The following is a 25,272-nucleotide window of genomic DNA, read 5'->3' as shown; positions in this document are numbered from 1 at the left end:
ATCATCAGTTGCCAAACTTTACCCAGAATTGCTAGTTAGAAGTGTGATGAGTGTTTTTGTGATTGAATTATTAAACAGGTATATTGTGATTTGAAGCCAGTTATTATCAACCATGCATACTTTGCCTGAATACATCAAAGCTAAACCCTCTATTTGCAAGCTATGTTGAGGAGCAGGACTTATACTGGGCTGTCCACAAATCAGGTGTGGAGCGGAGGGGAGGTTTGTTACAATATGCTACCATCAAAAATAGAACATTGGGTTTTAATGGGGGGGGGGGGGGGACAGTCTTAAATACTGCTTAGCAATGCAGTTTGCAGACCCAGTTCAGAATTACGGGTACAGATTTATAAGCTTGAACAGAATGTTTTGTTTGACATACAACCTTTGATAAATTATAATACAAAGTGCTAGGGATCATAAGTGGTGGATTGAAATTGATATCAAAGAAAAAGCGTCACTAGTTGCTTGGCTCAAGCCCGGTGTTACAAACTTTAGGTTATGTTTGTTACCACCAGTTATTCAGATTTCGTAACTTTTTCATTATCATGATTGTGTGATTGGCACTGAAGTATTTTTGAATGATGTGCACGATTCATGAATTCAAGATTATTAAAAAACTGACTGTGTCTGCAATTATTTCTAACACACCTGCAAGATTGCGTGTACTTTGCAAGCATTGCTTTATCGTCTTGCATCAAGGGAAATAACAAAACTTATATTTTACAGATGAAGTCCATTGCTATCACTACGTTTTATAGCAAGCCACAACCACGTCAGCATCCAGACCCAAACTCTAGCTACTCCTTAAGGTGAGAGCATTTGTCAGATTGCACCAGAGGCGTGAAAAACCAAATGTATCTATTGTAAACAGTGCAAAAGGACGGCTTTTCACCGTGAAAGCGGAGCTCAAGCTCCCGTGAAAATAACTAATAATAAGTGAAAATACAATAATGATATGCTGGAGGGCGACCATTCTGAGCTCGGCAACTCGGGCATGCGTGTGACAGAATCACGCATGGAGCGCAGCGCGCCGGTGTCACCCATTCAGCACGCCGCCCAGCGCTGCGCGGAGGCGTCACCCGCTCAGTACGCCGCCCAGCGCGGTGCGGAGGTGTCGCCCGCTCAGCACGCCGCCCAGCGCGGCGCGCCGGTGTCATCCGCTCAGCACGCCGCCCAGCGCTGCGCGGAGGCGTCGCCCGCTCAGTACGCCGCCCAGCGCGGTGCGGAGGTGTCGCCCGCTCAGCACGCCGCCCAGCGCGGCGCGCCGGTGTCACCCACTCAGCACGCCGCCCAGCGTTGCGCGGAGGCGTCGCCCGCTCAGTACGCCGCCCAGCGCGGTGCGGAGGTGTCGCCCCGCTCAGCGCGCCGCCCAGTGCGGCGCGCCGGCGCCGCCCGCTCAGTACGCCACCCGGCGGGGCGGGACGGCGTCGCCCGCTCAGCGCGCCGCCCAGTGCGGCGCGCCGGCGTCGCCCGCTCAGTACGCCACCCGGCGGGGCGGGGCGGCGTCGCCTACTCAGGTCACCGTCCAGCCCAGTACCACGGCGTCGTCCGCCCAGTCCAGCGCGGAAACGAGACCAGCTCGACGCGATCTGGAAGCGACGCCCACCCGGCGCCGTCCAGAGATGACACCCACCCGGCGCGATCACAAGCAACTTGCCAACCTTGAGTATTCGGTCCGACATAAGGGAAGAAAAATCAGGGAGCTTGAGGAAGCTGCTAGCGTTTACAGAGTGGGTGTCACGTGTCGGCCAGCCCAAATTACATCCCCTCACCACCTGCAGTCTCGCAGATTTTGGACGACGCAAGCATTTCCCTGACTGAGTACTGTCGGTTAGCGTCCATCGCTCCCAGCCTGCCACGCTTACACCGAATCAGGGCTGAGCGCAAGAGATGAGATGATCGGATGACTTCCCGAACCTTTTATTGCCTTAACTTGTGCGGGTCTTTTTGCGCGAGTAAGTTTAACGACATCTTCCCATTTTATTCAAGCCGAATACGGCCTATCCAAACGTGTGCCTCTGTTGCAGGGAGCCAGTCTTCCTGTATTTTCACCCTTAATTGGCTGCCTACAAACTTTGTCGGATGTATGGTGACTCACTTTGCATGGTTTCGCTTCCCCAGGCTGAATCGTGAAATTGAGGTGAACGACAAGAAAAATCACATAGTTCGACGGAAAATTAAAGACATCTTGTCTTTGCTACCGCCGTCGGTGAAGAAAGACCCGGACGGCACGGTTCGGGTGAAATTGTCAGCTAAGCTCATGCTGACAGTAAGTGAAGGCATATCTATTTACAGTGTCGTTCAATAGGTTTATGTCACAGAACCAGGTTTTGTGACTCATCTTGCCATTTCGTACCTTGCTGCTCCCGCTGCTCTGGGCTATAGCTTTTTTTCTTGAACGTGGCTGATATGACCATATTTTTTGTCCGTACATGTAACGTTGCCTTCTAAGTATCCAGCAAATTTGCCATACAATAATTGCAAAAAGTTCAGCTAAATGTTGATCAAACGATATCTCGTTACAGGAGATGGTGCCCCGGTGTGGAAGTATGGGAACTTCCTAACATTCTTCCTAACATTCTCTAACATCCTCGTTGACGAGCCAACTCCAGCGCTGCGCCGACCACAGTTGCTCGGCATCAGTTCAGCGACAGAAAAATACGAAGCTCTAGAAGCGACTCTAAGAGACTTAAATGCTGAAATCGAGTTTCTCCAAAATAAAGGTCTTGATATCGATGGAACTCCTATAAAACTCACTTTTTATTTAGGCGCAGACTACAAGTTTGTCCTCCTTGTGTATGGCACGCAGGCCGCGAACAGTAATTATGCCTGCGTTTTCTGTAATGCCAAAAGGTGTCAATATTGAAAGGCGGGTGATGCGCGTTACGCTCTGCCCCCAGGTCAGTCTGGTGTGGCGCGTGACAATTTGTTACCCGCGATCCCGCTGCATGCGATTATTATCGATGAACCACATATGCATCTCCGGACTTCAAACTCCTTTCATCCATCCGACGCGAAATTCCTGAGAAAAGAGTTCAGGAGTTTGTCAGCGCACATCAGGGCAAAATTACGTGCCGAGGCAAAATTACGCTTCGAAATGGCAAGGCAGAGTTCAGTAATTTAGATAAAGCGGACCGCCAGAAAACCATTGCGCTTTTATCTTCGTTGTCATGCTTGGAAGACTTTCTCGGACGGTAAAGGGGCACACAGATGGGAATGTTGCTTCTGAAATTTGTCAAGGTGATGCATCCAGCCGCCTCAAGTAACGACATGGATACTGTTCAGCGTGAGACTGCGACATTGCTGAAAATGTTCCCTTCAGTCTTCCAATCTTTTATGATCACACCTTATTTTCACATACTGTTTTTTCATGCTTGGGAAATCACTGGTCGAGTTGGTTCGTTGCAATGGTTTACTCCACAGCAGGTTGAAAAACTAAATCGTTCGGTCACTAATTCTTACCATCCCGCAACCAACTTCAAGGATGGTACGCGGCACGTCCTGTTGCAGCACGGCCGTCGGCTGCTAGCTGCCACCGATAATCTGACGTTATGTATGATCGTGTGTGTGTGCATGCGTACGCATAAGCGCGCACTATGTCATGATGACTGTGTTGTAAGCAAAGAAGATGTTTTGGCTTTCTGGACATAGTTTTGGCTCTACATGTCACTGATGAAATGCTGAATGTTTTTCGTAAGAAGCTCCAAAAGCCAAACGTATAAGTTCCGCAAATTTGCGGAATCAAAGTTCACTTGATTCACATATACCACATACTGACAGTCCGTTGACCCGTCAATATGTGGTAGGTACCAAAAATGAACAGATGTCTAATGAAATGTATCCAGACGGCCACATTTGTTAGCAGTCTGAGCAAGTTTTGGTCATGCCTGATTTTTACACATCGTTTGTAGAATCAATCGGTCTCGGACCTGAACAATGCATGACCATTGTTTTATGGCCATGCCTATTTAGGCATAGGCATTGCCTAAAAGCCGATAAGCCGGATTTCATTGAGATAATTTGGTAGCAATAAGCTGTAAGACGTGCTTAAATATTCAAGTGGGACACTATTACTGTAATCACGTCTAAATGACCTGGGCAGTTTTCTTCATTGATCGACGATAAGCTTTTCCTTGCACTAAGTCAAACGTATTGTTTATGCCACTAGACATCTTAAGCCAATGCTTTCTTTAGCCATTTGTGTTAACATGTCTCAAATGAAACGTGTTTTACTATTAAGGTGGCGGCGTTTGTAATTATCAGTCCCTTTCGAGCATCAGAAATGTTTTTGGCTTATGCTGTACACTCGCTGCCGCGATACTGAATTACGATGACAAATGTATGGGCACCAAAAGCAGCTTATGTGAAAGCTTTTTGGTGTGCGCTTGGCCCCAACATGTCAAACATTGAATGCTTTATTTCATCTTGGTGGGGCATTATCAATTTTACGTCCTTTTCTGCAATGCTGGACACTTTCAGGCCAAACAGCGCAGCAAAATGCTGGCTGCTTAGTGAACTAACCACTCCAAAAGCAGGCTAATGCATCATTCTGCTCCTATCCAATTAGTTTAGCAGAAAGCTTGTTTTATTGTTTCATATTCCAGTGGGGCATTTTTGCTTCTTCTTATACCTTTACTTAATTTGATTATCATAATGGGATCATGATGGCTAATTTGGGCTGCTGCATGTCAGTTAGGCCATAACTTTCCAGCTTACCCATGTTTTATGCATACTTGAACTCAATACAAAAAGAGTGTTGATTTATGAAATTTTGGAGACTGCGCAGTCCTGCGTAAGTCATTGCTTCATTTTATATTCAATAAAAAATACTGATTTATTTAGTTCCAACTGTCACCAGTGGTGGCCCTAGTGGCGCTCCACCGCAAATAGGCCGCGGCTGTTTCGTATCTCTGAATCAACGATGACGTACTATCACAAACGCTGCTATCCAAAAGCGATGCCGCAGCCCGTGCAGTTGAACATACGACTGACCGGACGTGCAACGTTTGCGGAACCACTAGAGGTGAAACACTAGGGGTGGTATGAAACCATCATCACCGGCTGTCACGTGGTTAACGTTCCCAGCATACATTGCATTAAGTAGGTTATTGGAGGCCAAAATCGATACCCATGACAAAGAATAACTTGTGATTATCTGACCTCAAAATTTCGAGTATCTAGGTCATAGCTATTGCGACGAGGAGGGTCCAGTTCCAAATGTTGCGCGCATACAGAGGTCACACCCAAGCAATAATCACAATCTTGGTAAGTGTAGACGGCTTGCGTGTTAAATAAAATATTTCCGACGTCTGTGTGCAGCTCATAAGGCTGATAACTTGAAGGCCGCCATGGTACGGGGATACCAATCTAGTACCACGCAAGCGCATCTTGCATTATGGTTAAACCTATCGGGTCATCAGCAGCATCCCACCCGCCACCCTCATTCATCTCCAGTCGTGGACGTCATAGGGCAGAACCGCGAACACAACCTACCCCGCTAGCAATTACACCACCGATTTGTCCACATTTGGGGCAAACGCTGGGACCAACCCGACCAATGTGCAATGGAAGGGCCTCGCCCTGACGGGGCCATCTTCGTGATCACGCTATCCCCTGTGCCAGGCAAGTATGAGTTAAGCCAGTTTGGTTATTGGATTAGCACCATTCGACCAGCAATGATCATTTCAGGGTTATGGGATGAAGGATAATGGATGACGGCGGGGCGGAACTACACGTGCCTGAGGGGGGGGGGGGCGAGGGCAAATCGCCGAGCCTTAGCCCGCACAGGGACCCCTCTACGGGGTAAGCGCCGAGCGCCCGGTCGGGGTCCCCTCCAAGGAGTCTCTCGGCCAACTCACGGCTGGCGTACGCAGCCTGCCCGGACAAGCGGGGCGTTGTGAAGATGCAGAATGAAGCAAGCGGACGTGAGGACAGGATGCTGTGCGTGTCACGTTACGTTTGTGCGACTTACCACGGTACGCGACAGCCATGTTTATCTGTTCACATCCGCCATTTTCGTTATCCAGACACCCTGCCGCTGACATAGATTGAACTTCAAACATATGCATACCTGTAGTTGAAAATCATTCACAAATTTCCTTGGAAGTAACACGCAAAAAAAAAACAACCTACAACGCCATTTTGTGGCATCGCGATGACCTTCAACCAGTGAGCAAACGCGTGTCAGCAGCTAATACCATATACCAACATAGCGTCGATGCTCTTTCGCACCTAAACGTATGCAAGAAAAAGCAGCATGATTAAACATGCTACTAGAAAACGGCATAAAACTCAAACGCAACAAATTCCTACTTCTGACCGCCACCTGTCGGGCAAAACGAATACCTCTGGTGCCCAGGTTCCTACCCAGGGCCCCCATGCCAGAAGATCGCATTCGGTCGGCGTGACTTGCTAGACGCGTTTCCCAGCGGGTGGGAAGCTTCCAATTTAGTTGGGTGAGCTTTGGCCCGCTCCCACTTGTAATCCCCAAACTTTGAGAAAAACGTGGGCCAAACCCCGCGGAAAAACCAGTTTGTCGACGCATTTTAAAGTTTTGTCATGTTCTCATCGCTCACCTTTTCCCAAACTCAATTTGAGAAACTGCACCCCTGGCTTGAAGTTATATGCATCATAGTTGCCAAAGTTTAAGAGCCACACCAACTCACCGTGAACAGGCATGAACGGTTGATAAATTCGCTTATGCACTTATTTAAGGGGCAGATGTATGGTGGCCACACCAACGCACCCGCACCAAATCCTTCAGGACAGATTACTTATTACAGCAATGGTTATTCAACAGAAAACAACTGTCTATGTAACTAGAAATCAACGGTGGCGAAATAAGAGCAAACATATCATTTCACCAGATCTGCGTAAGATACAAATTCTTCATAACCCACCGGCCATTAATTACTCTGGCTGAATAATTCAGATCTGATAAAAATTTTGATTTTGTCGTTTGTGAAACAATTCTTTCTTGATGTACACACCTTGTTCGATGATTCGGTCGATTCAAATTCCCCCGCAATCTTGACATCGCCACACATGGCTGGACTAGCTGCGATTGATATCGGTCGCCGACCGCGGCTACAACCAGTGTCGTCTGCTGGTGGGTCCCCGTCGACACGATTCAAATTTCCCCGAAATCCAGTATCCAATCTGGTCTGTTGGTGGATTTACCATCAAGCGATCTTAACGGAACACACGCACACGCCGACGCTACCACATACACACAACATATCGGCGAAGGGTTCGTGTTTGCCAACTCTTCATAGTGTGTTCAGTAAACGGCGACGTTTTCCGGCATTTGGGGCAAGAACGGAAATATTAGGACAGATGAATGAAAAACGGCGGCATCACACGACAGTCTAGTTGGTGCTGAAATGCTGGATTACGTCGAACACAATCGCCCAACGACATACGCAATAAAGCCATGATGGCAGTGCCACGTAAAAAAAACGGAAGGCTGGGACTGAAAAAGGAGCAGCATTCACACTCGTCTACATCCAAATTAAATACCAAGATGGGGCAATAATAATTTCCACGTTACCCTTGCAATCATTAAGACTTCTTAATATCGAGGACCGCAACTGGGGGATCATTTCCACGTCGAAAGCTGGCAAAGCCAATGAGCTTCAACGCCACCAACCGCACGGCTAAACCCCTTTGACATGTCAACGCACCACCTTCACAACGCACGCGCAACCAAGGAATAGGACATTGCACGAAATAGGACTTAGCTAGGCGAAGACTTTTGCAAGGAATAGTACTCACCCCAAGCCTCCATCTTATGACGGCACAGGGCTTGTCCACTGCCAACTGCTCTCATTTGAGATGCCCGGCACACATTCCCAAAGCCTCGGCGACTGGAGTCCTGGCGGCGGCCTCAGGGGTGCTCGTATCGCACGGGCGTTTTCACCCCAGGGGTTCGTAGGGCCGACCCCAGTGACTCAATGAGGCGGTTGTTTGCCGCCTGACCCATATCACAGAACACAAGGACAGGACCCCAGCAATAAACCGCGTCGGACCCCGCCGGTCGTTAATTGTAGTGACGCCTCTGGCGCGGTGTCAGTTGACGCGCTCCGCTCCCCCGCCCATAACGGGGGCAGGAGGGCGGGGCTGGGGTGGGGAAGTGTGCGACTGCGCAGGAGACGCGCGTCGGCCATGCTTCGTCTTTCCCTCCCCCCCCCCCCTCCCCCTCCCCCGAGTCCGCACCGCGAGGGCCATGGCGGTGCGGGTTGGGCACTGGCGAGACGTAACTGAGTACGAATTCCGATTAAAGCTGCCACTTCTTTATTTGCAATATCCTCCCCGCACCAAAAATCGAAAGCCCGTACTCGTTTCGGAAGGCAGGCGTCCCGCAAAAAGCGCGCATGGTTCCGCCAACCTTACTTTTCATCCCAGACACACATGCACAACCGTACATTACAGGTGTCCAAACTTGCCTGGAACTTGACTCTTTTCAAAGAGACTGCTAAGGCACCAACCAAAACATGCCATCCCCTTGGTCCCTGGCGTAACTTTTCGTTGTGCATGACAAAACTCTTTTGGTACTTCAAAACGCTCTTCAAGAGGAACCAGTGACCTATACCCTGAATGACAAAAAAATCAACAACTCCACATTTGGTATCCTTCAGGTGGAAAAGGCTGCTCTAGACAACAAAATTTCTCCGTGCGTAAATATGCTCCTCGATACTTCATTGTTTCATGTGTCATTGTACCTTGCACAATACTGAATCAGAACCAAATGACGGTTGTTACATCTGGAAATCGTTATCACGGACGCCCGAAATGAATAATTCGATAATTATATTTTTATCGGCTTTGATCGACGCATCGCTAATGGGGAGACGGGATTTCATCGACGGTGCTATGGCGTTATGGGTGCCTCAGCCACCTTGAGATAGCCTCCCCGAACAAGTCTGCATTTTCGCGGGCATGTAGCCCAGAAACTAGAGGGAGCTGGGTCTTAAGAAAGACAAGGCTGTTGACTGCGGAGAATGATCTCCCAGATGGCTATTTCAGTTGAGAACCCTATAGAAATGTGGAACACTTTTAATGAAAACGTACGGATGTCTCGTGGCCACTAGCCTCGGCACTTTTATGACACAGCAAGAAACGGAGGGTGGGCGCAGCACTTAATAAAAGATGGCTGAGCCATAAATGATTCCAATCCCAAGTCTTCGCCAAAGACAGCCGACGATCATTCCAATGTTATTAACAAGTACGAGCTCGTCCATATGCCACACAGGCTCGTGCGATCTTGCGCGTGAGCTCATTGAGCAGCTAATGAGCAACCTTTTCCCCATCGTGTCCTACAACGCGTTTATTTTGAAACTGTGCTGGGACCGCTAGGATGGTTAAAGGGAGTGTCCCCCATTTGTGTCGGGTCTTGGACTGAAATAGCTATCCTGAAGCCATTCAACTACGGCTGAATATTCGCCATACCTAGGCCAGGCCTCGCCTCGCACTTAAACAAAACACACGGTTCCCAGCTCCAACTCACCCTCACGACACCTGGCATGTCGGACTCGTTGAATGTGACGAGTCTTCACTCACTGATCTGCAGCAATGCTCCCCGACCACCGCAATCTCACCGCGCCCCATCACCCCACCACACCCCACGCGCACCCACCGAGCACCGACGCCCTGCTCTCGACTGATGGCGGGAATCTGGGGCGGGAACAGCACGGGTCACGTGGCTTCCTGAGCCCGAGGAAATGTCGCTCTCTGATTGGTTGGGAGGTGGTGCGCGAGCAAATCATCCACGCAAATGCGACATGGGCGTGGGAATGGGGCTAGACAAACGTGTAGCAAAGTGGGAAGGGGAGGGGGGGGGGAGGGCAGGGGGCCATGACCCCACTTTTCAAGGTGGGAGACCAGTAATGTTCACTGCCCCCCTCCACACACTTTTTCAGACTTAAGTTGCGTTTAGCTTACTTTGTGCTGCCTTAAACATGCATGCCGATTCAGCTAGTTAACCATCATCCTCAAAACGTCCCGGACGCAATTGCCTCATGTGGTAAATGGCGAGATCCAGGCGGCATTCATTATACAATAGTCCATGGGACTATTTTTAAAGCGACAGAGCTCAGATGCTTTGTCAGCATGGGCATCTGTGTCGTTCAGGAATGTGAAGGACCCTCCAAATGTTCATTGCAGATCGAAATGCAACAAAGATCTGTACTAACATTGCCAAACCTGTTTGCCTGGAAATATTCAGTATTCATTCAGAATCGATTACTGATGAGCATTATGTAACGTAGTTTTCAGCATGCGCGTTGGCAAAGTTCATAGCAACAAAGGCCTCGACTCTAGGCATTGCAGTCTCCGTGGACCGCGCGGCGCCGGCTCCGCGGCTAACACTAAGTCATGACTAATGGGCGGACGAAAGTGACGACGCATCTCAAAAAGTACCTTTGACGCTTGAAGACATCAAATCGTACATTTAGAAGGTAGTCCGGGCAAAATTTCATCTGTGACATTTTTTATTGATGGTAAAATCGGATTGGCCTTTACAGCGCCGCGAAGTGGTGCTGGAATGCGGTTATGGAATAAGCAGAGTAAAAGTAGAATCTCTATTTCTCTTGCTGCTCAGGCTGTTATCCGTCCAGAGGGCAATTTCGAAGTTGTAAGAAAAAGTACGCCCAGTCTGCTCTCTGAACGGTACAAATTAGGTTCTAAAGACCATTTGGGACTATTATTTTAATACGATCGTCCTCGCGTGCACGGGCGCCCGCCGCCTGGTGTTACTTGCAGTGGCCAACGACGTTAAGTTTTACGGAAACTGTAAGCCAAGCTTTTGCTATCCTTGTTCCCAATGCTGCGGTCGCGCTGGCTCAAACCTTCTGTAATTTGTGTTAAATTAAATGCTATTATTATTGATCTTATTATCAACGTTATTATTTATGTTATTAAATGTAATTTGTTTCACGATTCGATTCTGCAAGAGAATGAACGCTCTCAGGCAAACATTGGATGACCTTTTTCGTTTTTAACTCATTTCGTGACAATCCATTCGACACTCATGATATTCACTTGACTTGACATGATATTCACATGACATTCGCTCACGACATTCCCCCCTTTTTCCGGGAAAGGGGGATATCATAAGTGTCGATAGAAATGTGCACCCTAGCTTGAGTAGAAAGCTATGGCGCACATTTTTGTCCCCCGGTCAAAGGCTGAAGTGTCATTCCGTCTCACCGCGCGGTGTCTTCCAGCTGACATTCTGGCGACACGGGGCGGGATCCCTGGCCAATCCGGAGGCCCTTAGACGGAGAAATCGTATCACATTGGTCCCGCGCTAACGCGTGAGGCCTTCTGGCCCGTGCAGTTGTCGACGGATTGATGCAGAAACTCTCCTTGACGCAATAACATCCCTGATCGCCGCAGGAGATTTAATTGCAGACAGACCCCAGTTAGGTTTAACGGACCTAGGCTGGAATTGGGTTGGAGGGTCCACCGTTCAGTACTAGGGGCCCTGACTGACAGAAAACCCTTCCATTACCTCAGTGTAAACGGTCATCATAAGTTATCATGTATTTATTCATTGTCAGAGGTCTCCGACCAACGAAAAAGGCCCTCTGTCATTTGGGGTCTCGTCCCTCGTCCTTGTTGAACAAACCTTTCCCTGACCGGCTCTAGGCCCTTTGTTGACACAATAGCTTGTTAGGCACTGTCGGCCCTTAAACGATACAAAAGCCTCGTATTGTTGTAGGGCCCCGACCAATGTAAATCGCGCGCGCGGCCTTGTCTCTTCTTGGGAAACGGGCCCCGGAATGTTAGAGCCGACACAGAGCCGACTGTTCGGTGTTGGTGGTCTCTAGCCAAACTAGAGCAACGCTCTGTCTTAGGGGTCCCCAATCGGTGCAAGAGGCCCTCTAACTGATCTTTGATATTGCGACCCTACGGTCAGTGGTCCTTCGATGCGACCTACATCCAGCCCTTCGGGTCCATCAGCATTGCAATGGGGCTCTTGATCTTTGGTCTCCAGAAAATTATCGGCCCCTCTTTCGGGCCCCTCAAATACCTGGCCAGGAATACCTCAAATTCTGGCCTAACTCGGGGCCACTCGTCATTACAGGTTGAACACCGTAGCTCCTGATCAACATACGAGTCCCTCATTGTGTCAAGGACCCCGAACATTGCAAATCGCTGGCCCCGGCCTTGCTCTTGCTTGTGAAATGAGTCTCAAGTGCCAGGACAGGCAAGGAGCCGACTCTGTGGCTCCATGTCAAGTCCCCATATAATAGAGATATATTACCAGAACAAGAAGGCTCTAAGAACCCTCCAACTGACATCTCGGGTCACGGCATTGCACTATTCTGACCTAAGCTAATTTCACCTCACCTGATCTGACAGCGGCCATTTGGCGGCTGCGGCGGCCAAAGCACCCTCTTTGGCGAGCCATATGAGAACAGTTGTTCTTGAAGGGTTTGAATCAAGCTTTTAGACTGCAAGGGACAAGTGCATCCGCATGTGCAGCAGAAAATGTCACCATTCAATAATGCGCAACCGTACTTATTTAAGTCAGACTTATTTGGTCGGCTGGTCTGCTATTACTTTGTAATGCTGAGGGGAAGCCATTTAACATGTTTCGATTTGATTAAATTAAAATGTCGTACCTTGTCACGTACATCAAATATGGCGTAATCACGTACATCAAATATGGCGTACATGCATTTCAAGGGCATATACATTCGCCTAAGACGCGCAACAACAACTGAACACGACACCGGCGGCTGGTTGAATGGAACGCGTTCGATGAGGTAGGGGTCAAATTTGACTACTGAGATAAAAATATTGCAACAAAATCAAAAACAATAAATTCACAAGGCAGCGGGGCCTGTGTGTGAACAAACTTGGATGTCAAATTTTTAGATAGACTAGGTCAAAATATCTGTTGACCTTTGTATTTGTATTTGACATCAGCTGACACTCCACATACATAAGTCGCTATTACGTATACGGTTATATACCCTTGAGCCAAATAAGGTCCAACTCGAGATCGGTATGTGAAATGCCTCGAGAGTCTGGAGTTCAGACTTTCTCATGCAACCGTTCTAACCCTCGAGGTCTGTTCCAGGCCAAAGGTCACAGGTGATGATTTCGGGTCAGCGACCTCATTTCAACTGAAAAGATCACGGTTAGCAAAATTGTTTTGATAATCTATAGAACTTGTAAGCATCAAAAATACATTACGAACCTGCAGAACGTATAAACCTACCTTACGATGTTTTGAGTTTTCCTTTGACACATACGGGAAGGAATACGTCATGTGGTAGGTTCCTAAAAAAACGGTTGATAGGGGTAATTTTAGGCCAGTGACTTCACCCTGCTTGAAGTTCAGATAAGATGGCTGTTGACGTCCCCGTGATAAAAAGTCGAAAGGAACACTAAAAACTACCGTTTGAAGCGAGACGCATTATTAGTGAAAAGTTTAGTCTTGACTTCTGTCTGCCTAAGAATGAGTGATTAAAAACTGTTTGACTGACGGGAAGACTAAAATCAACTGACTAAAAAGCGGACTGATTAGGACTAAACTGACCGTTTGACTACAATGACCGACTGACTGAAAGACTCACACTTGACCCAAGTTCGACGGAACAAGTCGTAATCCTGACCACGATCGGATAATTTTCTACGAAACTGTTTCGTAGATGCACCTATCGCTTTGTGTAAAATTTTGCTGTCGCATCAGATTGAACGATTCCCCAGGAATTGCCTTCGCTGATAGTCGTGGTTTGACTGGCCTGCCATAGGTCAGCGACCTGACCATGTACACAACGGCGAAGTTTTTCGAAGCGAGTTCGGGGGCTTAACAGTGAAAAGTGACCCCATCCGCCACCAAAATATCGAAGCAAACGGGGTTCTCTGCTGATTTTGCCAACTTTCTTCCAACTTTGGAGAGCTGGAGCCCCACAAACTGAATAGGAAACTACACTCCTGGCTCTGTACCTATCAACGCTAAGAACTGCTTCGCTGTTTTTTGAAACTTTTTTTAATTTTTTTGCTGAAAACCTTTGAAGAGTGGGAGGGGGGACATTGACCCCAGACCTCAGCGCTTATCAATAATAGGGAGATATGTGGCGATCCTATTAATAGCTTATGCATTTTCTGCTCCACAGGTACAGCTAAGGTGTACTCATCGTTGTTCTTTTAACACATCGTTATGTATCAAATAGTTTGCCTTCAGCCAAAATTTCATAGAACTCAGTGTCAGGTCAGTGCAGCTCATTAATGTCATGGCAAAAACTCGAGCTGAAAAATGTTGTATGGTGCCAACTGAGGTCAAAATCTTCGGGTACCGCTCAAATGTTACAGAGAATGTCAAATTTAATGAAAACAGCCCTGTGTTCAAGGGTATGGAGCGCTGTAAACTGGTCCAAGGACAAAACCAAAAAATAACGGAATACGTTGTTCAATTCGGTCTGAGGGCTTGGGTCCCAAACCCGGTTGTTGGATTCGCTATTGTAGTCGGATGTTTACTTTCTCATACGAACATAAGTTTCCCGTACACAAAAACTCTGCCCCCCCCCCCCCAAACACTAGAAACTCTCCCTTCCCCTCGTAATAAAGCGGTGCCTGCCTGCATCACCGAATAAAACGTAACTGTTGAGCGGATAAGCGATACATTCATCTTTAACACCTAGGATCATAAGACATACAAAGGTTTGTGAGGTCAAAGCGAAAGCTCTGGTGTACGGGGGATAACGTACGTTCTTCATGGCTAACCTTATCTGCGTCCCCAACAACCAAAAAAGGGTCCCTGCTATGGTCGCCATAGCAGTGCGCCTTCGGCGCCTCCAGGCGACCTCGAAAGGGGAGCCTTCTCTTGCCGATCAGAAGCGGCACGTGCGTCCAGTGCCTGTGCTCCCTGGAACCACCACTGCATGACTACTAAGGGGCTTAAATAGGGTGTACAAGATATACAAGGTGTATATCTCTGTATATCTACAAAGTGTACAAGAATTACAAGCACATATTGTCTTTCATCAAAATAAAGTAGGTTAAATGCGGTGAGAAAAGGTGGGGGATAGGCCGTCAGGCCTTCGGTTCGGCCCGCCAAAAATTTACATGGGCAACGCAGCTACTCACCACATCCCCACCTCGCGATGGCTACACTTGCGTCAGACAGTCCCTTCTTATATATCATATACGTCGCATTTTCATCAAATTTCAGACGTGCCGCCAGCTAACGTACCTGCACCCGCAAACTCAGAAGCTTCTACCTGACACTCGCAATTCATTGTGAGGACGATTCAGTAGCGCTTTTTCTTTGCTGACCGACTGACAAAAATCCTGACAGCACCGTCAACCAGGGGCGGATCCAGGATTTCGCCAAGGGGGTCCACGCAACATTGTCGGGCCCCTAGGAGTTTTGGGGACCCCTCCAAAAGTGTGTTCGTTTTTCCGTCATTACATTTTGAAACAAGTATGTAATATATACAGGTATATGTATATACATAGTTATGTGCTTATATATATATATATATATATATATATATATATATGCATATATATATATATATATATATGTATGTTTATATATGTATACAAATATGTATATATATGTATATATGTTTATATATGTATACAAATATGTATATATACACACATTTTTGGTTGTTGGGGACACAGATAAGGTTAGCCATGAAGGACGTACGTTATCCCCCGTACACCAGAGCTTTCGCTTTGACCTCACAAACCTTTGTATGTCTTATGATCCTAGGTGTTAAAGATGAATGTATCGTTTATCCGCTCAACAGTTACGTTTTATTCGGTGATGCAGGCAGGCACCGCTTTATTACGAGGGGAAGGGAGAGTTTCTAGTGTTTGGGGGGGGGGGGGGCAGAGTTTATGTGTACGGGAAACTTATGTTCGTGTGAGAAAGTAAACATCCGACTACAATAGCGAATCCAACAACCGGGTTTGGGACCCAAGCCCTCAGACCGAATTGAACAACGTATTCCGTTATTTTTTGGTTTTGTCCTTGGACCAGTTTACAGCGCTCCATACCCTTGAACACAGGGCTGTTTTCATTAAATTTGACATTCTCTGTAACATTTGAGCGGTACCCGAAGATTTTGACCTCAGTTGGCACCATACAACATTTTTCAGCTCGAGTTTTTGCCATGACATTAATGAGCTGCACTGACCAACAGTTCTATGAAATTTTGGCTGAAGGCAAACTATTTGATACATAACGATGTGTTAAAAGAACAACGATGAGTACACCTTAACTGTACCTGTGGAGCAGAAAATGCATAAGCTATTAATAGGATCGCCACATATCTCCCTATTATTGATAAGCGCTGAGGTCTGGGGTCAATGTCCCCCCTCCCACTGTTCAAAGGTTTTCAGAAAAAAATTTAAAAAAAGTTTCAAAAAACAGCGAAGCAGTTCTTAGCGTTGATAGGTACACAGCCAGGAGTGTAGCTTCCTATTCAGTTTGTGGGGCTCCAGCTCTCCAAAGTTGGAAGAAAGTTGGCAAAATCAGGAGAGAACCCCGTTTGCTTCGATATTTTGGTGGCGGCTGGGGTCACTTTTCACTGTTAAGCCCCCGAACTCGCTTCGAAAAACTTCGCCGTTGTGTACATGGTCAGGTCGCTGACCTATGGCAGGCCAGTCAAATCACGACTATCAGCGAAGGCAATTCCTGGGGAATCGTTCAATCTGATGCGACAGCAAAATTTTACACAAAGCGATAGGTGCATCTACGAAACAGTTTCGTAGAAAATTATCCGATCGTGGTCAGGATTACGACTTGTTCCGTCGAACTTGGGTCAAGTGTGAGTCTTTCAGTCAGTCGGTCAATGTAGTCAAATCAAATATATATATATATATATATATATATATATATATATAAATATATATGTATATATGTATATATATATGTATATATACGTATACAAATATGCATATATATATATATGTATGTATGTATTTGATTTGACTACATTGACCGACTGATTGACATACATATATATATATATATATATATATATATATATATATATATATATATATATATATATTTACTTCTTTATTTATTTTTAAATGCGGAAACACATCTTGCTGTGCCCAGCCCTATAAAGCTAGGCGTGCTACGCATACATACACATAGACCTCACTTATTTTCTACAGACATATCTTGTTAAATGCTGTGATTTTGAGGCTAAGTGTTTCGGAACAACAGGCAAAATGAACTTGAGTTGGCTGTTAACAACAATCAAAACCAAGCATGGACTTGATTTCTAATCTATGTTTTTTTACGGCTAGTCGGCTGGGCGATGCAATCAGCTGATGGCTGATGACTAATGCATACTTTTGCCTTTATCATAAAGGAGTGCAACGCACCTTATCATTCAAAGTTTGTTAAAAACGCGATGCACCAGTATAATAAGTGTAACACAACCAGTAGCCAATGAAAATGACACATACGACGTCAGTGGTATGTAAAATTACGTTCGGCAGTTGCGCCTAAAAATTCATGGGCGCATATTCGACTACTACTCTAAGGCGAAGGTACCAAGGACAAGTTGGACAAAACCTGAGCGATCAGGGGTGCCGAAGGAGGCCAGCAAAGTGGTCTAGGTCGACAAGTATAAGATCCTCAGAGCAAGCAAAAAGAACCCAAGACCAGCGTGTTGGGCCCCTAAACGATCAGTTGGGTCCCGGCAGGCTGACACATGTTGCCCCACCCAGAGCACAAGATCCTCTGAACAAAGGGGAATTACCCAAGACCATGAATTAATACCCCTGTACGATCAAGAGTGTGCGAGCGCGTTAACAGAAAGAGCCTCGATAGGAGTGAAGAGTCCTCTGCAAATGAGATCAAAGGGAAAGGTCCCTCGATCAAAGTAGACGGCTCCTAAGCAGTGTCTCGTGTCTCGGTGTCATACCTTACAAGGGCTCACCAACAGGACGAGCCCTCCAAGCAAGTAGAAAGAACCGGAGACTAATATGAAGGGCCTCTGATCAACCGAGCGTACCCTGGCATATGGGGCCCCGGAACAGCGCATAGAGCCTTTCGAGCGAATGGGAAAAATCCGTGAAGGCAAACCTGATTGATCAAGAGCGCCCAGGCATGAAAGAAGATAGCGTCCCAACAGCAGTGTTGAGCCCTACGAGGAAATGCAAAGAGATCGAAGGCAGCATGGAAAGCTCCTAATCGATAAGACTGACCCGGCAAATGGACATGTAGGGCCCGGGCAGCAGTGTAAGGCCTCTGGGCAACGTAGTGAGCCCCAAATTTCCCCAAAGCAACACCATTTTCAATCAGGAAAGAATGAACTTCGCCTGCTCATGAACTCCTTACTTTTGAAAGCAATTGTACTGGATCGTCTATAGGTAAAAAACGTCCAATTTTTCTATAAGAAAACTGCGTCTGTTCGGCCGGTTATGGACCCCTTTGGAGCCTTTGCCCCGTGCCTCCTCCAACCCCTTTGCATCCGCCACCGGCCTGAGCAGCTTAATAGATGGGGCCCGCCAAGAACATAGTGCCATCCATTCAAATAAGAAATACCTACGACAAAATATGTAGGGCTCCCAACGATCGAGCATGCCCGAGCAGCTTAAAATATGGCGTCCCTGTCAAGAGCGTAAGGGCCCTCCATTTAGATAGGAAGCATCCAAGATTCAACGTAGAGGGCCCATGAATGATCGGGTGTGCTAGAGTGTGTTAACATATAGAGCTTCCAACAAGAGCGTAAGGCCCTCCATTCAAAGGGGAAGTACCGAAAACGCTATGTAAATGGTCCCTCAAACGATTAAATGTGCCCGAGCAGGTTATCAGAAGGGGCCGACAAGAGCATAGGGTCCTCCAATGAGAAGTACCCAAAACCCCAGTGCGGAGGGCCGCCGGAAGACTGAGGGTATACCCGAGCAGATTATCGGAAGGCCCTGACAGGAGTGTAGGGCCCTAATTTCAAACACCAAGACCCAATGTACAGAACCCACGATCAAACCAGTGTAGCCTAGGAGGCAAACAGATGGGCCCCCGACAAATGCGTAGGGCCCTCCATTCAGATAGGAAGTACCCAAGACACAATGTGGAAGGCCCCCGGATATTCGAGTGTGCCCGGGCAGGTTAACAGATGGGGCCCCGGCAAGAGCGTAGGGCCTTTCGTTCAAATATGAAATACCCACGACACGATGTAGAGGGCCCGAATAATCGAATGCGCCAGAGCAGGTTAACAGATAGGACCCCCGAAAGGAGCGGAGGGCCCTCCATTCAAAAAGGAAGTACCCAAAACCAGACGTAGAGCTCTCCCACGATGGAATGGGCCCGGACATCCTATTAGAAGGGGCCCCGACAGGAGCGTGAGACCCTCCATTCAAATATGAAGTACCTAAAACTCGGTGCGGAGGGCCCCGAAGGATGAAATGTATCTGAGCAGGTTATCAGATGACCCCGATAGGAGCAGAGGGCCCTGAATTCAACCATCAGGAACCAATGTGTAGGGCCACGAGCAAGCCAGTGTGGCCGAGGAGGCGAACAGAGGGGGCTCCCGACAAGTGCGCAGACCCCTATTCAAATAACACATGCCCAAAGTCCAATGTAGAGGGCCCCCGAACCATCGAATGTGCCCGAGCAGGTTATCAGATAAGCCTTCTCACAAGAGTGAAGGGCCCCCCCCATTCAGAAAAGAGGTACCCAAGACCCAGTGTAGAGGGTTCCCGAACGACTGAGTGTGTCCAAGCAGGCCATCAGCTGGGACCTCCGACAAGAGTGTAGGGCCCCAAGCAACTGTCAGAGAATTGGAAACGTCCTAGGCCAATGTAGGGGGCCCATGAGCATATCGCAAGTGTGCCAATAGGTTAACCTAGACCCACCTAAAGGGCCTTCGAGCAGCCGAGAATACCCCGGCAGGTATATGGGGCCCGGCGATAGCTCACAGAGCCTTTCTGGTGAATGGAAAGAATCCGTGGAAGGGCCCGGGATTAACAAGAGTGCCCTGGCACGCCAACGGGAAGGGCCCCAACAACAGTGCAGGACCATCGGAGCAAACGCAAATAAATAAAGAGCAACGTGGAATGCTCCTTAACGATCAAAATGAGGTGGACATATAGGTCCCTCGGAAACAACATGGGGCTTCTAGACAGTGCAATGCGCTTATAATTTCCAGTTCACAACTTACCCTATCACTGAATAATTTTTTGGGCTTCTCATAGGCCCTTCACTTTCGCTCACGACTGTTTTTGGTCGCTTGGAGGTCCAGAAATACCCCATTTTGTTGCGTTTTGTAAAAAAAAAACACCTGTTCGGCCGGCTATGGGGCCCCTTCGGAGCCAATGTTCCCGTTCGGGGCCCAAGGGGGGGAGGGCATGGCCCCGTGGCCCCCATCTGGATCCGCCCCTGCCGTTAACCCGCGCGGGATAGCACAGACCATGTCGTTGTGCTGACGTTATGTGACCTAGGTAGAATACTGGATGTGATATGTGCTGATGAACGCGCTGACGAGTGAGGACAGGCAGAAACCGGCCCATATCAAACTCGCGCTCCGTACTCGGACGATTTGAAATCTGGTAGCGCTTTCCTTCTCTGCTGGCGGGCTGACAAAAATATTGGCAGCAGCGCCAGCCGATACGTGACGTCATAGAGTACCGACATTATTGGTTGCGGGACGTGACGTATGAGGAATACTGGGCCGTGATTGCTGCTGACAAGCGTGCTGACGGCGGAGCGAACAGGACCTGGGTTGCTTGTGAAACCGGTGTTCCCTGTTTTCGTACCGCGCATTTCGTACATGAATTATTTTTGATATGCGTTAGAAATGAGGGTCAGTTGTGTGATATGCACAGATTTATTTGTCTCAGCAAGTGATATTTCTGTGACAGAATGTGGACATTTATTCCACTCTCACTGCTTGATGCAGTGGTTAGAAAGGTGAGAGCAGGACGTCGGCATGTGCTAGAAATAAATGACAGGAATATATGATTTTGTGATGCGCTGGTCTGGCAAAGGGTTTTAACATATCCCAGTTCAATCTAGCATCAGTAAAATAAGATACCAGTGTTTCTGGTTTATAGTGTGTTGGCGACGTTCTAGCATTGTCGGTGGTGATTATTCTGAAAGCATATGCTTTTTGTCAGGATTTTTCCAAAGCGTTTGCTGGTGCCTAATGAGACATGTGGTGCCAATTAGCATAGAATGATGTTAATATAGTATATATCATGGGCATGCAAAATTTTTAGCCATGACAGTTCTTAAGCAGTGAATGTATAGCAGAAGGTGGTGGTTTTAAGTCAGTGTAGGCAAATGCAAGGATGGCTGAGTGATGATGCTGAGATGATACATAATGACATTGTATGGATAGCAATGTAGCAGTGGTTCAAGAATGTGAAAAAAGAAGCTGTGGTGCTTAGCTTAATTTTTTCTGTGTATTTGTTGCTTAAACTTGCAGACTGATACTATCATAAATAACTGATGTCAAAACCCAGATATACATATAATGATTGGCATGCATAATGACTGAGCCACCACATGTAATCATCTCTAGCCACATGTGTAGCAGGGGTGGGGGGTGGGGGGTGCAGCCAGGATTTTTCCTGTAGAGATGAGGGGTCGGTTAGAACTCATCACTTATTATGCCCACATCACCCTGGATTTTAGCTTTCCGTCAATGCCAGAATCTATCCATGGAAGCAAAAGGTAACAAAGTTTTGGTATCCCTGGGTGTCCCTCAGTGTTGCAACATAAGTACCATAGCAAAAGCTCCCAACAGGGATGTTGCATCAGTTACATGTAACATCACTTGTAGCAAAAACTTGTATAGGCTTTGCTTATACCAGGCATTTCTCATGCTGCAAGGACTTATATGTGACATTAGTGCTACACAATAATATTCATACTTTAAAAACTTATATAGGTCATTACATCTACTGAAAAAGCTCAACAGTCCTTGCTTTTATATGACATTACTTATGCTGCAAAAGCTTATACATGGCAGGAGTGCTACACAACAAAATGTATTTTTCAGAAACTTCAATGTTTTTGCATAAGTTTTGTTGTGTAGCACTTGTGTTATTCATAAGTATTGGTACTGAAATGATTTTGTAACACTCCTATCAGTAGCATTTTTGCTATAGCACTAATGACACACAACCATTTTGCCTGTCTTCATGTGTGTATAATATTTGCCCACCTCACTTAAACAGAGACACACTGTCCAAATTTGAGCTCCCAACATCATCTTTAGGTAGATTTTCAAATGCCAGACAGCATTTTACACCAGTTCCCTGTCTGTATGTCCCACTGTGTCATGCATGCAAATAGTGGGCATGTTCCAAGTTTTCAAGCCAGATGAATGGAGGAATGCTGCATGGCACACAGCAAGGGCTTGCCCTTGGGGTGGGTCCGTTGAACCTGGAGATGATTAAAGGCAGTCCATACCCATCGCCCCAATGCCTTTGACCAGCATGCATATTTTTCCCAGGTCCAAAACGTGCCCGCAGTGTCGACGGAAAACCCAGGACAAGAAGTTAATCAAGATATTTTTGGACTCTAACGAAGCAAGCATTGGTGACCCAGAGCCCAGCCAACTGCACAATGAGGTGCATTCAGTCACACCTATCTGCTAAATGAAGTTTTGCACTTCTGTGGTGCTGAAATGTGATATGTAGCTTGCTTTGAAGGGATCCTGGTTGTCATCCAGTTAATAGTCATAACCACAGTTAACTGTTATTCGCCAACAGTTCATTTGCTTCACACTATGCATAGGTGTTGTGTGACAGGACATACAAATAGATTGAAAGTTTTTTTGATCCTCTATCACATCGTGCATATCAGAAAGTATGCTGTCATGTAGCATTTGCATTTCACATGCTTATTAATTGCCTCGTTCAATATCTGCTCGGCCAATACCTATTCCCTTGGAAATGCTTGTTAGTATGTCATGACGGGAGACTCGGACCCCGCTTTTGGTGACTAGAATGTGTGTTGGCCGTTGTTTTCTGTCATGCACCAGCTGATACACTGGGAATCCTCAGCTGGAGGGCTTGCGCTTCCGTCTGGCGCTGAAAACTACAGAACTCAAGAATGCCGCGGATCAAAACCAAACACTAAAGCAGCAGCACGCTGGACTGAGGTAGGTTCACTGCAAATGACGGGATGTGTGTCCATCCGGTGTCACGGGCGGCCAGGTGGCGCGCGAAATCAGTCGCGACGCGTGTGCGGGGCTTACCGGTGAAGTTAGAAGGTGCGGCCTCTGCCTCCTACCAAACAGGGGGGGGGGGGGAGGGGGGCACCTGGAACACATGCTAAAGAGTGGTGATAATGTGTGAACGACGCGTGAGGGAGATCTCCAGTGTTCCGTTTGTCTTTTTTATCTTGGCTTCCATTGGGACTCGCGATCTTTATACCATATTCAAATTAAATCAGGACACAGTTTTATTTCCACCCTGTGCATGACCTCCATTCATTTGCCACAATCTACAAAAGTCCGCAACGTCCCCGCCAACCGTACCAGATCATGCCAGCTGCCGGGAAGCTGTCGCCGCGTGTCCATGTGTTGCCCCCCTTTAGGCAAGAGGTGAAAAAGCTGGAGAAGATCAGCAGAGACAAGGACGACACCATCACGGCCATGAAGATGCAGCTGCAGTGCTTCGGCGACATCGCGCGGCAGAAGCAGAAGGCCACGGACGAGTGCGACAAACTGCGTGGCCGGCTCCGACTGCTGTCCAAGTGAGCAGCCCCGGACATTGGGACTGGCTGCACTCGTACGCCGGGTTACGCCAGAAGTGTGCTTGTCGTTACTCAGTGCCTGAGAACCTTTCGCACCGAAGCGTGCAGCGACAATCATGCATAGTGTATTCGATGATTAAAATAATTTTCGGTCGGACTGCCTCACACGCAGCGGTGAACTGCCGCACACGACGCCGACAGGGAGAGACCCACCCCACGCGCCCGAGCAGCACCTCTTATACTCCTTCCAAGGCTCATACCCGCAACACGATCTGCGTGCGACTGGCCGGCGCCGCCGTGACGCACCGCCCCGAGCCGTGATTGTTCTCCTCACTCAGACATGAGTCATCGCCCCACTCGCCTTACATGCTGACACACTGTCCTGGGGCATGGTCCACCGCTACACCCACCCCTGATCTTTTAAGCTTTTGATCATACGCTCACACCAATGTTTCATACTATACTATCCAATCACTCGTCACACTGCCCATAAAGTTGGCTCGGCTGCCGGCGCACACGCTGGCTGCGTCGCAGCGGCATCGTCGCAACTTCTTCCGCCGGCTGCTCAGGACAGACCAGGATGCCCACCGGTTCCGTCCCAGTCGCCGTCGGTGCGTGCTGCGCGTTGTCCGGGTTGTCAGCGACTGCGCCAGAGGCCTCCTGGTGTGACGGGCCCGCGGCCAGGTATAGGGGTCCGTCGTCCTCCTTTTCACTGGCGTCACATCGTGATGCATCGCTGTACCGAGGCCGCAGGTCCCGCACGTGCCACGGTACGCCATCCACCTCGGCCACTTGCGATGACACGATCCGCGTGACGACGCCCTGACGAGGTGTTGCCGTACATCGCGTACCACGGCGGCGCATCCAGACGAGGTCACCAGTTTGGAACGTGGAGTTGCTGAGCCGTTGCCGCGCCTCGTCTGGCGCCGGTGGTGACCACTGCGAGTCATTGGCCGTGTCACGCTGGCTGAGCCGCACGCAGTCTCGCATCTGGTACTGGTAAGTGCCAGCGGCCGGTGCGTCCTCGGCAGAGTGGCCAGAACGCGGGGTGATGTTGTACAGGTGCACGGCCTCTGCAATGGCGCAACGTCGTCGCGCAGCGATCACTTTTATCGTGCGATGACTGCGCTCCACGATGCCGTTGCCCCCTGGCTCGTGGACAGCCCGGAAGCGAAGAGCCGTGTCCCACTTTGACGCCGAGGCAGCCATCTGACGGCCACGTAAGACCGTGTCGTCGTCCGCCAGAATTTCTGCGGGCGCGCCGCGCTCGTAGAAGATCGCCTCTAGATGTTGGACGACTTCCGTTGCATCGGCACGGCGCAGCTGCCGCCACGGGCTGTATCGGGACGGGCCGCAGTCAATCAGGGACAGGTGCGATTCTCCTTGGTAGTGGGTCACGTCTATCGCGAGACGTGTCGATGTGTCGGGGACGTGCAGCGAGCCATGCCGCCACCGCGTTGGCGCTGGGTCGATGGATCGGTACACATCGCACAGACCCACAACCGATCGTACGGCGGCTCGCGACGCCTCCCGCGCTACGTCGCGCCTCACGAAGTACAGTGTACGGCGGATTCCTGGAT

At 48.3% G+C, this 25,272-nt stretch overlaps 1 non-coding gene across 1 annotated transcript; it reads right to left on the bottom strand.

Moving 5' to 3' along the window:
* Positions 1 to 5,472: 5,472 nt before the first annotated feature.
* On the bottom strand, positions 5,473 to 5,633 carry LOC119113284 (U1 spliceosomal RNA). The gene has a single exon (XR_005095875.1). It is a non-coding gene; the product is annotated as a U1 spliceosomal RNA (small nuclear RNA).
* Between the last annotated feature and the right edge of the window lie 19,639 nt (positions 5,634 to 25,272).

The sequence above is a fragment of the Pollicipes pollicipes genome, unplaced genomic scaffold (genome assembly GCF_011947565.3).
Source record: "Pollicipes pollicipes isolate AB1234 unplaced genomic scaffold, Ppol_2.1 Scaffold_7261;HRSCAF=8764_pilon_pilon_pilon, whole genome shotgun sequence".
Taxonomy (NCBI): Eukaryota; Metazoa; Arthropoda; class Thecostraca; order Pollicipedomorpha; family Pollicipedidae; genus Pollicipes; species Pollicipes pollicipes.
This window is presented reverse-complemented; position numbering and strand designations above follow the sequence as displayed.